The 14,768-nt window shown below is 38.3% G+C and overlaps 1 long non-coding RNA gene across 1 annotated transcript; it reads left to right on the top strand.

Moving 5' to 3' along the window:
• Positions 1 to 6,032: 6,032 nt before the first annotated feature.
• On the top strand, positions 6,033 to 14,209 carry LOC122670755. The gene is made up of 3 exons (XR_006334248.1): positions 6,033 to 6,091; positions 13,182 to 13,184; positions 14,197 to 14,209. It is a non-coding gene; the product is annotated as an uncharacterized LOC122670755 (long non-coding RNA).
• Positions 14,210 to 14,768: the final 559 nt, after the last annotated feature.

Genomic DNA, 14,768 nt, shown 5'->3' with positions numbered 1-14,768 from the left:
ATGGCACACCCAAACATAGAGCTGAAATAACCAGGGAGCAAGGATAATAAAGAAGAGAAAAGAAGAATGTAAGAGAAGATTAAAGCAGTGTTTGGTATGCATCCTTGGACTGCGTTCTAAGTCCATTCGCATTCTGAGGGACCAGGATCCTCTACAATACCAGCGGGGCGGCAGTGCACATCCACCGGCACAACAGAGCTCACATGGCACACATGGCACACATGGCCTTTGCTGTGCCGTCGGATGTGCACTGCCGCCCCACCGGTATTGTAGAGGATTTTTATCCAAGAAATGATAAAATTAGTTGTTTTTATCGTCCGATAATGCGAAATCAACCTAGAAAACATTCCAAAAATGCATACCAAACACAACGTAAAGGAGAGATTAACTTGGAATAAGGGAAGGATCTGAAAAGAGGAGGTACAGATCTGCGCACACACAGCTCTTGGCAGCATACCAATGAAACTTTCATTCAAATTTCAAATCTCAATCTGTTCCCATCGTTGGGTTACATGCCCATTTATGGATTAAAGCAACATAAATCCTAATCCTATTGTAAAACTGAAATCATACCTAAACTCTAACTCTACATAATCCAAAACAGAAGACAATTTTAAATAAAATTGGACTCTTACCTTCCTACTAATGACTCTACAAGATGAGAGTAAAGAAAAAGAAAAATATATTATTATATCTAATAAACCTACGTCTAACTGCACCACACCACCTTGACAAGTATTTGAAGCCTTTCAAGGAACTCGCAGTGAAAGCAAAACACAAACAAGCTTTGTTCCAGACTGAAAAGTAATAAATCCCCCAAAGGATAAGTTTAAATTTAAATCAACAAACAAATGAATAATCAACAGAATTCAATAATCAATAATGAGTTTAAAATAGATTCAGTTAAAATGATATCCCTATGTTCGAGACAATACCTTATCTGTCTAATTCTAGGTTATCTTGAACTGAACATCAATAATAAACAGAATTCAGCAGAGACTGCAAATAGGGTTGCAAACGGATCGGATTCGGTTCGGATAGTGCTATATCCGCATCCGCATCCGATTAGCTATCGGATGGATTCAGATAGTGCTAAACGGATACGGACACGGACACGGATACGGATCGGATATTTTATCCGTTTACATGTAAATATAGCTTTTCGGATAGCTATAACCTATCTGTATCTGCATCCGCTTAACTTTCGGACGGATTCGGATAGTACTAAAAGGATACGGACACGGATACGAAAACGGATTTTGACTATTCATTTACACCCCTAACTGCAAATGAGTTCTCATGATGTTCAAGAGCTGTTAAGTATAAGACTAAGAGCTTCCCTAAACTATTTCCGTCAAGTTCATGGGAAGGTTATTCAACCGAATTGAGGTCCCAAATTTCTGGGTTTTTTTTTTTTTTTTTGTTGTAATACCCTCTCTCTCTCTCAATATATATCAAGACTTTGTTAATTCAAGGAGAAAGAAATCATTTTTTATCAAGTAATCAAAGAAAGGAATTCTGAAATGTACACTGTTATCTCCTGGTAAAGTTTTGATGGTGGATCATTTACCAGTCAAAGGTTTCAGCTTAATTGATAGATGCTACGTTGCTACAAGGCTGAAGAATCCAATGAACACTGTTCATTTTTTCCAATACTACTTCTGTTATATGGACTTCTTGGAGCTCCTTGCAATTTAATTGGAGCCGGAGCATTCCAAGAAATGTAAACTTAACCCATTGGCTACATAGTCCTTTGGGCAAGAACTGTCGCACTTGTAAACTCTTTTTGAAGTATTCAGCAAGAAAGAAACTTGTAGAAATTTTAGATTAGGGGCAGATAATGGTTGTCTACTAATGGTCTAGCTGCAATTAAAGAATAGCTAATTGGCATATCCAATATTCATTTGCTACCCATTGAAAATAGACTAGCTTTATAATATGGGAGACTAGGGAAATGGGTATAGGTAGTTAAAGAAAATCAAGATTGGAGAAACACAATAGAATCATGATTGGAGAGTTGTAACCTCAACTTTTGATCAAAGAATTAGAATTGGAACACACCCTAGACAAGGGTTTGAAGGAGCCAGCACCACCAAAAGTTGTACAGAATCAACATCAGAAAAGAATAAAAGAATCTCTTTCTTCAAATTCTACATTGCATTAGTCAACTCCTCCCTATTTACAAACAATATACAAAACAATATTACTAACCCTAGAAAAACCTTAACCATCAAGAAATTGTCTCAAGAGACTCTTAATTAAAACTAAAATACAAAAATGTGAGCATACACATGGACACACATACAGAATCTGCTACAAATGATACCCCAAAATAACTAAGTTACAACATAAATCAAATGAAAGATTGACTAGACAAAAAATTTCCATGAGTCCCAACCAAAATTTATTAAAAAGTAGCATAACCATGTATCATGGTTCAAGATGCTTCATACCTGCTGAGCTGGTTTACGTAACATAAGTTAAGATGGTTTCATAAGTAACATAGACTTTTGATCCTCACCCTTACACCGACCCTTTCCTCTTTTAGGAAGGATACAACATTCTAAAATCTCATCTAGAAAATAAAAAATAAAATTTGGGAAGCAGGGTGGAATCCCACCATTTTGAAGAACCTACAAGTTCTATGTCAAGGAGTGGAAAGGGGGAAGCGGTGGGGTAGGTGGTGGACAGGGTATTAAAATTTGATCCAAGACCCAAAGAAGTCCCAACATTGGACAGTTTTCATTCTTGTAGAGAATGTAGCCACTGACACAGATGTAGATTGACTAATACTCGTTTTCCTTCTGATACTGATAAAACACTTCCTGCCAAGAAACTTCCAACACAGCTAAAGGAAAACAAAAACTCGAAGGCAAACTAAATTGTAAGCCTAAGTGATGCAGATAAATCAGTGAGGGAAATAGAGAAGGAAAAAAGAAAGGGAGGTATTAAGTACTTAACCGATACGCCCAAAAGCTCCGGAGCTAATGGAATAATCAAGCTCTTTTAACCTATCCCATATTAGGGCTAGTCCAATCTCGCACCCACGTACACTAGATTGGCCCCCATTAGGCACATAATGGGAGAAAATGAAAATAAAGAAAGAAAAAAAACAGATAAAGAAAAAACTAAATCTTGTATCTGATTAGCCTTGCTCATGCATCCGAACATCTCAGATTTAACATTATAAAAAGGGGGAAAAACAGATAAAGCTCAAAACAGTCTCGTTATTCCACGCCATTCAAAGAGCTATGCACAGAGAGAGAAATAGACAAGTAAACAATGGGAGAAAACATGAAAATACTTTAAACAAGTAGAACTACCATTCCCAAACCAGAACTAAGTTCTACGACAATGGTAGCAAAATTAATGATCACATATGAGAAAAGTTGGAGATGGAATTGAATCATACTCACCAATCTGGAGAAAGAGATAGAGCTGTAGGGTTGTCAAGGGGTTTCGTAGCAGAGAGCGATAGTGGAGCCTAGGGTTTCGCAGTAAAACGCTTGAGGGAATGGGAAAGAGAGATTGACAGCACAAGAGAGAGAGTCGCAGGGTTGTCGAGGGGTTTCGTAGTAGAGAGAATGGAAAAGGTAGATTGACAGCACAAGAGAGTGAGAGATAGGTAGGTGGTTAGGGGTTTCGAAGTAAAGAAGTAGATGGAGATATTGAGAGCGCGAGGGATAGTCTGATGGAGAGATTGAGAGCGCGGGAGAAAGGAAAATCATCAAAACTGGGCGGGAGAGAGGGAAAATTTTTCCGCTATATAAGGGTAATTACTATTACTCCCCCCTCTCCCTTATATTTACTAAATCTCCCCCATCTTAAACTTCTTTTATACTCCCCCGCTTTTAACTTTTGCATTCTTCCTTCATGTTTTTAAATACCTAGATTGCCCTTCTTTTTCACCTCATAACCTGTTAATCTATTTATCCATTTTTAGTGAGTGGCTCACAAGTTATTTTTACCGAACCAAGAAAGAACCAATTAGTTAAAAAAAATTTGACAAGTTTGCTTTTACCAAACCAAGAAAGAGCATTGGCTTTTCAACACTCCTCCCACTAACGAAGTTGTTCTTTCCCTTATGTATTTTAATGTGATTAAATTATTATTTTTTTATTGAATTATATTTAAATGCATTAGCACTTATTTAAAGACATATGCCAATTTATCTATTTTTTTTTTCTTTTGTCTCATCCATCATCATGGATTTAGTAATCGATGGCAAGATCGGTATTGGGATGGGATTAGTATTGGTCTCAGTCGTATTGGGATGGGGTCGATGGTACATTCAATAAGGTAGCAACAAGAGATTTTAGGGATTAAAAGATAGGGAAAAGGAACGCCACTTGGTTGCACAACGCGGCCTGTACCTGTGCCAAGACACAATCGTGAATGAAATACCGGCGCACCCCCTTGACCGGGTGGTGTTCTTTATCCCTAAAAAATAATAAAGAAATGACCAAATTACCTGCACCCCCTGGTGTTTGAAATAATAACAAAACACCCCCCATAATTTTACCATTTACGTATAACCTCCTAATGACTCAAGGTGTTAATGAGCTGTTAGTTTTGAAAGTAAAAAGATAGCTTTACCCTTATTGCATCCTCCAACCTAAATCCCCAAATCGTTTCTTCTTCTTCCTCCTACCCCCACCCCTCTGCAATCCCGCCCCATCTTCTTCTTCTTCTTCCTACACTTTTCTTTTTCTCCAGTAACATACCATAAGATTGCTATTAAGAAAGATAGAGAATTGTTATTTGCAGGTTAAAGAAGAAGTTCAGATCTGACCCGTTTCAAAAGAAAAGGAAAGATAGATAAGAGAGGATAATAATCAGAAATCCATCTGATTAACGGTTGGCATCGCAATCGCAACCCTTGTCTTCACGTTGCTACCATCCTCCAATCAATCGCAATACGGCCACACCTTAACACCACCCATCACCGATCGGCATCGCTGCAACCCTACCCTCTGTTCCATCACCACTGTAAGCTCGCCTCTGCGCATCCCCCTCTACTCGTCGCCCCTGTATAACTACCCTACTCTCTTACCTTTGCATCACCCAATTCCCACACCCATCGCTGCCGACATTCCTTCTCCAATGCCTCTACATCACCTAATCTCTTCACCATCGCACCACCCATCACCTAGTTTGCTCTATATCAAATCATCCCCAAGGTATTGCTGTGTCTAGTGCTTGTGGTTATTTGTTAATAATGCATTTCTACATAGGCCCAAGTTTTTTGTTTGCTAATTTTTTCTTGGTTTGAGATTAATATTTTCAAGGAGTCTGTGGCTATTCTGTATTCATGCTCCTTCTGAGGTTCATCTGAGTTTCCAAAGCCTGTGTAATATTATCAAAATCTGTTATGTTGTATAATTCTACATTTAAGTTCTAGACTCGTAGGTAATCATGTTGCGACTTTCTTTCTCCTTTTGCGATTTAAGAGAGGGTAGGTTGGGTTTGGTTTGCTGTGGGAGTGGCACTAGAACTATTATTTTGATGGTGTTAGGTGGTGTGTAGTCAATGGTGGTCTGGGAGAGTCCTTTGATGGATTGTTGGGTTTGGTGAGGAGCAACCCCTATTCCACCCTTGCAACCCATTTCCTCACCCCTGCCTATCACCCATCTCTTCACCCCTATAACCCCCCACCCTCTGTTGTAAACCCTTCCACCACGATCCCACCCCCTCTCTTTCTCCCTCTCTCTCTCTTCCTCTCTTCTCTCTTATCCACTCCATGCGGTGTGGTGAGTGGTGGCTTGTGCGATGCACGATGCCCTGAAGGACAAGAAACAACGATTCATGGCAACAGGTGCTCATCTCAAAACCCAAATCCAACCCACCAAATCCAAACGATGCAAGAGTTGCGAAAACCACCATCTCCGCCCCATCCCCAACTCCCTGGAACACTCCTCCTCCTCCTCTGTCAGAGATCTCCTCCACCGTTGGTTTTGGGGAGATGGGTTATGTCTAATAAGGGTAAATGGTCCATGTAAAAAATTATGATTTATGGCTTTTATCTCCACCCGCAGCCTGCTTTAGTGCTTTCGAGCTTTTAGCTGGAATCAAGACTTGAAAATCAAGCCAAGTGCCATCAAGCTTGCCTACTGACTGATCAGGAGAATTTGAATCGCAGATTCTTGGTTTATGGCTCGTTCTTTCTACTTGTTCGTAGGCTCGTTCTCTCCACAAAGGATTTTGTTCTCTCGAGTAATATAGCCATTTTCAAATGTTTAACTGCACCTAACGATTTAAACTTAACTATAAGGGCTTATTTGTAAGCCACACAATCATCCATGGCATACATGTAAATGGTGAAACTATGGGGGTGTTTTGTTATTGTTTCAAACACCAGGGGGTGCATGTAATTTGCTCTAAAGAAATTATAAAAATTAGTATCAAATCAATCTCTTCCCTAACCAATACCGATATATCATTGTCTTTTCCTCTTTCCACACGTCCTTATATATCTTCTCCCTCTTCCTCAAACAAAGGTGGAAAGAGTTAAATTTAATATTATTAGTAGGAGAGAACCTCTATAAGGTCATGCTTGGCGAGTTGGTCAAGTGCTCACTTGCTGAACACTTGGGCACGGTTCAAGTCCTGGAAATAGCCTCTCTGGAAATAGGTGTAAGGCTACAGACATTTGACCTTCCCCAAATCCTACTAAACGTGGGAGCCTTGTGCACTAGTTACGACCTTTTTTTTTGACACTGTAGTAGGACATGAGAGATATTAACATAGAACATAGTTGTAGGTATTTTTTGCACATTTGAAAGCGAACAACCTATGTTTTTTATCCAACATGCTCAGAAAAGATTGAAGTAGCAAGCTCTTTAACAACAAACAGCCAAAGTTCAAAGGGGCCACAAGAAGCTTGATTTTAAGTCTGTGACAAATGTTTGCATTGAAACTTTCCAAACTAAAGCTGAGCCACCCTTCTGTTCATTCATCTTATTCTAAATTAGAAATTCCAAAAGGCATATGCCTAAACCTGTTAAGCTTTATATATGCCTGTAGACTCCCTTGTGTCACGTAACCCTCTATTTCAAACTAGTTAGTCAATAAATTAGTACTACTGAGATAGGTTAAAAAAAAGGTATATAATTCTGAGTTTTGATTCCCATACTCAGCTATGTGGAACATTGACCTACAAATGAATAGTTCTTCACAACAATCTGAAGTCCATATGAAGTAAAATGAAAAGATGCAACTTGTTGGATTGTCTCTTGCCTCTGGATAGATCTGTATGCTTTGACATTATCTGAACATATGTCTAGTGTTATCTTGATAAAAACCATGTACCACTCTAGCTAAATCCAAGAGTTTAAATTTTCAATCAATATATATATTAAACCTTATAATGATTATATAGCAAACTATTCAAAAAACATGAAACAACAGAGGGTCAACTTGAAACATAAAACACATGGTGTATGTGCAATGCATGACCGATCATCTTAAAAAGCTTCAAAACTGAGAAACAAGAAGCCAAACGAGGCTCAACCTGAAAGAAAAAAAAAATGTTGTTTAGGTATATTTAAGTGTGACAATAAATTACCACCAAATTAGGAATTGGATAATGAGCAGTTCATAGGATTTACAATAAAATAGCATTCAAAACAATAAGTGTCGAAGCACAAAATATTTGTCCAATTAATCCTCTAATTACCAGTTTGGGCTTCTTTTCACTTTGCCAATAAAAGGGTCAACTATCCCCCAAACTTCTCACATCCGTTCTTATTGTGACCGGCTACCCCACATTTGCTACGTTGCATGATTCTCTTCTTCTCAACTACCTCGGACTTTCTTCTTATACTTTTGGGTCATCCTGGCATACGATGAACTAGTGGTGCTAGGACATCATTTTTTTATACCCCATATCAATAGATGGCAATACTGGATAAATAGTCTCAAAATAAGTTTGACGATAAAATTCCACACCGAAGAATTTCTGATAATGATCATAAGTATTTTTACCAGCCGTATAAATAGCTATTAGAGCATGACTAAAGGCAACCCAACAATATGTCAAACCTAACATGAACATATTCGCCTTTGCAAATCCACCTTATATTGAACTTCTTCTACTATATAAACTTCGTATAAATTGGCATTAGCAGGATATGTTTTATGGTTCGTGACTTAGATGATTGCTTCTCCTTATATTTTGCAGTACTTGGAGTGAGATTACCTGTAAGCTGGAAGGACTTCATGTGATTATCATGGAATCTCGTCATTAATTTAAGATGTATGTTCTCAAGCATCTGTATCAATGGAAAGAACCTAGCTTGATATATCCAACTATTAATGATTTAACAATGTTGAAAGTAATATGTCCATATGTTAGTCCACGGAACTTGGATATTGCCCAATTTTCAGGGTGATTTGACTTTATCCACTGGGCGACAGCATGGTTTATTCCCTCTAACTTTGTCAATTCTTCATCAAAAGCTGATACAATTAGTGACTTTACAATCTTCCAAAACTGTGTCCCAATTGACTTACCATGTTTCTTCTGTAAGTTCTGACACAAATGTCATGCACAGTACTATGGAATGCATTAGGAAAGTATATTGCAACTGAATCAGATAACCCTTTTATAAGATCAGAAATAATAGTGAGTAATTCCACTGTCATATGGTATCTAACAGATCGTTCAAGAAAATTGAAGAACCACTCCCAGGTGTCAGTGGACTCATTCTCAACTACTGCTATGGCAAGAGGAAAAAAATTTCCATCCCCAACTAAAGTCGTTGCACTCAATATTGTGCCCTTGTATCTTTCCTTTGCATGTGTCTCATCAATAAATAACAAAGGCCTACATTCACGATTGAACCTTTTGATGCAAGCTGCATATGATAGTTAACACCTCTAAAATATCGATGCTCAACACACAATACAACTGTTATACTGCTTGGATTGGCTTGCAAGGTTTGAGCCATGTAGTCTTCAATCATCACATATGACTCCTCCCATGATCCGTGGAGGGTAGAAATACACTTTTCTTTAGCTCTCCAAGCAACCATATAACTTATATCAACATTATACATTTGTTTGATAAAAGAAACTATCATTTTTACCCTATATTGTGGATGTTCTCGTAAACGAAGCATAACAACACTAGCAACCCATCTACTACCTGCTTGACGATGACTAGGCTGAGCAAGCCATTGACATGTGTGGCAATCAATTAGTGTCTTCACTTTTGCTAGATTTTAGATGCATGTATACACCATTTGCATCTAATAGCTGCACAATGTGCAGTAACACGTGCTTTCTCTGATTTGTCAAATTTCAACTCAAATCCAACATTGATTGCCACACATCAATTAGAGCTTGTCGGAACACATGAAAGTTTTCAAACACTTGGTCAACATGTATAGAAAAAGGGGCTCTATGTGAGTAAGTAGCAGGTCCTTCCTTGCTCCTCATATCATCTATTCTGACCATATTTGTTGGTGCATGCTCAAAAATAGCATCATCTATTGAGTCGTTATCACTATAAAGTTCAACAATAGCTACTTTAGAAGTGTTTGATGTATCCTCAGTAGCCTCGGCAAAAGTGGATTGACCTTTTGTATGAAACATTGTCTTTTTCCTACATCAACAATCGAAAACAAGCACAAAACAAGTAATTCAATGATAAAATGATGTAATGATCTCAAGATAAAAAATAAGCTTAAGGTGGGTGAAAATCATAGACCTTTTCCAAATTGACAACTTGTCATTTGTATTTCTTTGACATTCATAGACTGACCTAGGTTTATATTTATATATAAAATTTATAACTCTAACCCATCATATATTGACAATATGTATATATATCAATAGTTGGGCATAGTGGCATTAGGTTAAGATTTACTTTAAAAGCTACATGCATCTAACCAAAGTTTGCAGAAAAATCTTATCTAATAAAGGAGGGAGGAAAAGTAAAGAATTGGGAGATTTGAATAATTCTCTCTAAATAAAATGTGAAAGAGGAAAGATGCCAAACTTGAAGCCATAGATCAAGTTAAAGTCCAATATACATGTGTAAAGGGTTTCAAGCCAAAAAAAAACCATTTATAAACAGTTTTTAAAATATCGGGCTGATATCGGGTTGGATTAATTTAATTTGGGGTAATCCATAGTAATCCTGAATACTATCTTATTCATTGGATTTCAAACAGAGATGGTTCCTAGGTTCCCAGCATTAACAAATAATAATTCATTGGATCAATGATCAATTCCCGAGTCTCTACAACCGTAATATTATTTTTGTCACACCCCGGCCCGATTAATAAGGGCCAAGTGAGACAGGATGTCCCAGACATCCAACCAAAATTACAATACAATTCTCTATTTACAGTTTCATTCACAATATAATCAAATCAAAGTGCAACAGAAGCAATTTAATAAGAAATAAGACAGTAATTAAAGGTAACTACTGATAACAGTAGTATTTATATATATAAATATATATATGAACATCCATTTACATCAGGGTTACAGTGTTGCTTCACAGAGATGTAACACAAACTCCAAAAAGGTTATATACATAAGTACTACAAAAAGTGATATAAACAAAAGGAAGGAAAGAGCCTGATCAATCTGGGAGATCAGGAGAACGAGCAGTCATCGCAGGAGCACGAAGCATCGTGCTCCACCAATACATAAGTATCAGTTCTGCGATCAACAGGAGAATCCTGAACAAAAGGAGTTCCCATAAAAACACAAGCAGCAGCGATAGAAGCATCATCTGTAAAAATAGAGTGATCACGAGGGGTGAGCTCTCAACTGAGCCCCATAAGGGAATGCATGCAAACAAATCACAACAATTATGATGAATGTTTTAAGTAGCATGTCCTAACATGGATACTAAGTCACAGGGGGTATAAGTACTACTGTAGTAGATGCTAACCTCGAAGAGAACCTGCCAGGAAAGCATGACACAAGGCAGCTAACCCAACAGACCCCCAATGACCAACCGGAAAGCATGACACCAGGCAGCTCCAGACGTCGGTCACCTGAACTAAACCATTCTACCACGGTGAAGACCCGTTAGGAAAGCATATCACCAGGCAGCTAACCCAATAGACCCCCAAAGACCAACCCTACTGTTTGTTCCCACAGCGGGATACACACGCTAACATGGGACAATAAATGGCACCCCGACATACCCTTCGGCTGTACCACGGGTTGTCCAACACCTTACCCCCTGTTGGTAAGGGGCGTAGTACTGGGTTATGATAAAACAGCCTAGCCCAGTGCAATCTATGCATGATAGCACATGTATGTATAATTGAATTTAATAGAACAATACTTTTCCAATAATAGTCATCAGTAACAAGTAGATATCAATGCAAATGCAAGATGCCAATGCAACCTAAATCATATGCAGATTCTAATGTAATAAATAAAAGCTAATAAACTATATGAACAGGATAATTTTGATGATGTATGACATGGCAATCAGAACAAAAATAAATTAAAATGATAAACAATCCAAAATTAAAGTTAAAATTTCCTTATCTGTCTCTGTAGGTAAGGTATAAACGATTACCCTCCAAAATGCCCAGCAGAACAGATAAACCAGCAAGAACAGACTGGAAACAGTCCCTACCAACAGAAAATCAGCAATGTTTGGAGGTCAGAGCATAGCCAGAGGTCAGTCAAAGGCATCAAAGGTACTTTGATCGCAAATGGCTGAACAGGCTAAACCGGTTGTCCGGTTCAAGGGGCAGAATTGGGGGTTTTACTTTAAATGGGCAGATCTTAACATGCACAGTCCCAATTTCTAGTTTCAAATAATAATTAAGGTGGGTCATTTCACTAATTTATTGTATTTCAGATTTAAATACTAAAATTAGGGATTTCGGTTAATTACTTCTCAAATTAATGATTTAGGGCTTATAAATTGGTCCATGGAACCTGAAATTAGATTCAGCAGAGAAACAGCCTTGAAATTTCAGGTATAACAGAACCTAGTTTGTTCTTAATTAGGTTTATGTTGGTAGCATTCCTATTTTTTAAAGCTTAGTTTACATGTTTTAATAGCTGCCATGGGTTAGGACTGGGTTAAGGCTTAGGATTAGAGAAGAAAGAGAACAGATCAGCAGAAATTTAAGAACCTACCTGAAATTGATGGTGATATCAGTGTGACAGCAGTCCTAGATTGTGTAGGAAGAACTCCAATTGCACTCTCAAGCTTCAATAGAATCAAAACCCTAACGTATGATGTACCTCTCTCTTCTTCTTCTCCCCTTTTTCTTCTTCTTTCTCTAAGCTTCCCTAAGGCTCTCAAGGCTGGATCGATTCTTCTTATGTTTAGATAAGAGGAAGAAGGAGAATAGTAAAGGGGGGGTTTATATATATGCATAATACTTAAGCACTAAGGGGTAGGGTGGTAATTTGAGTATTAATTATTTCTATAACTAATTTATTAACCTCTTAGATTGATGAATAGGGTAATTGGTTTATATTTATAGTGGTTGAGTTATCTAAGGGCTGTTTGGTCCTTTAATGTAAAAACAGCTCTTAAAATTAATTTTTAAAATTGTTTTTAACCAGAATTTTGTACTTATTACCTTAATGTAATTATAGAATGATGTCACATGACATCATCGGTAAACTGGGTATGGGTAATTATTGGGAATTGGATTCTCCTCTGGGGATGTGGGTCCCACAGGGATAAAATGATCAGAATATCCCTAAAAGTCTAATTGGTCATATAATCGGCATACGAATACACAAATAAGTTCATACTTATAATAAGTTAGTTAAGGGATAGGTTTCGCATCCCCTCCAGGTAGCATATCTGACACAGGTAGCTCAGATGCAGGACCCCACCAGGGTTCTCTGACTCTAGAAGGGCAGGTTGAGAAGACTCCTGCCCGAAATCTCCATAGGTGTGTCAGATGGTTGGTCTAGTACCTCGACCGATGTAGCCCATAACATCGAAGCAAGCATTGACTCAGAACTGGAACCGGAATCACACAAGTTCCAAAAATTTAAATTTATTGTAGATTTTACACTCCACCCCCTTATTAGAATTTCGTCCTCGAAATTGACGTACCTGGAAGATCGAAGAGATAAGGGTATCTCTCTTTCATTAAGTCCTCTCTTTCCCAAGACGCTTCAGCTACAGAGTGATTACCCCACTTGACTTTAACAAAAGAGATAATTTGATTCCTCAGGTTGTGTTCCTTTCTGTCTACAATCTCCTCTAGCACTTCTTCATAAGTTAAGTCAGCAATAAGCTCAGGTGGTTGCTGAGGCCGCAAGTATGAAGAATCAGGGATAAATTGTCTCAACATAGAGACATGGAACACATCATGCACACCGGCAAGAGATGGGGGCAGTGCTAGTTGATAAGCCACTGGACCAACTCTACTTAGAATCTCAAATGGACCGATGTATCTGGGGTTTAACTTCCCTCTCTTCCTAAATCTCACAACACCTTCGATTGGAGACACCTTCAAGAATGCCTTCTCCACAACTTTAATCTGTATGTACTGTCTCCTTTTATCTGCATAGCTTTTCTGTCTGGACTGTGCAGTCTTGATCTTCTCTCTTATCAGATCCACCTTCTCACAGGTCTTCTAGATTAATTCAGGGCCCCAAATGCGTCGCTCTCCAACTTCATCCTAATATAGTGGAGTACGACAAGTCTTCCCATATAATGCCTTGAATGGGGTCATATCGATAGATGCATGGTAGCTGTTATTAGAAGCAAATTCTATCAGAGAAAGGTGTTCATCCCAGCTGCCACTCATCTCTAGTACACAAGCCCTGAGCATGTCTTCCAAAGTCTGGGTTGTCCTCTTTGACTGTCCATCTGTCTCTGGGTGGTGTGCTGAACTGTGACTCAACTCAGTACCTAAAGCCTTCTATAGACTCTTCCAGAACCTTGAAGTAAACTTGGGGTCTCTGTCAGACACAATGTTCACTGGTACCACATGAAGTCTGATAATGTTATCCACATAAAGCTTAGCCAGCTGATCCATGGAGTAAGTAATCTTCATAGGAATGAAGTGGGCTGTTTTGGTTAATCTGTCAACAATTACCCAGATTGTATCCATTCCCTTCCTAGTGTGAGGAAGGTCAGTGACAAAATCCATGGTTATATTTCCCATTTCCATTCTGGTATAGCTAGGGGTTGCAAAAGTCCCTGTGGTCTATTCCTAACAGCCTTAACTTATTGACATGTAGAATACTTGGAAACAAGGCTGCTACATCATTCTTCATACCATGCCACCAAATGAACTGTTTCAAGTCTTGGTACATTTTTGTACCACCAGGATGCACAGTATAGGGAGATCGGTGAGCCTCTTATAAAATGAGCTCCTTCAAGTGACTATCCGTAGGTACACATAGTCTATCTTTAAACATAAGCACTCCATCAGAAGTCAGTGAAAAATCTGCACTCTTCTGGGCCCCAGTACTAATACTATTCACAATGTGTTGAAATTCTTCATCAGAGGACTGTGCTGCTATTATTTGAGCTCGCAGTAATGGTTGCACCATCAATACAAAAATCAATTCTTCAGTTTCACCAAATATCATTTCCACATCCATAGCATGTAAGTCCTTCAGAATTTCATTCTCAACCTTAAATCTACCCATATCCTAATCTACAGACTTCCTACTGAGTGCATCAGCCACTATATTGGCTTTACCTGGGTGATATGAGATATCAAACTCATAATCATTAATGAGTTCAAGCCACCTCCTTTGCCTCATGTTCAACTCCTTCTGTGTGAAGAAGTACTTTAAACTCTTGT

The sequence above is a fragment of the Telopea speciosissima genome, chromosome 8, assembly GCF_018873765.1.
Source record: "Telopea speciosissima isolate NSW1024214 ecotype Mountain lineage chromosome 8, Tspe_v1, whole genome shotgun sequence".
NCBI classification, from domain to species: domain Eukaryota; kingdom Viridiplantae; phylum Streptophyta; class Magnoliopsida; order Proteales; family Proteaceae; genus Telopea; species Telopea speciosissima.
This window is presented reverse-complemented; position numbering and strand designations above follow the sequence as displayed.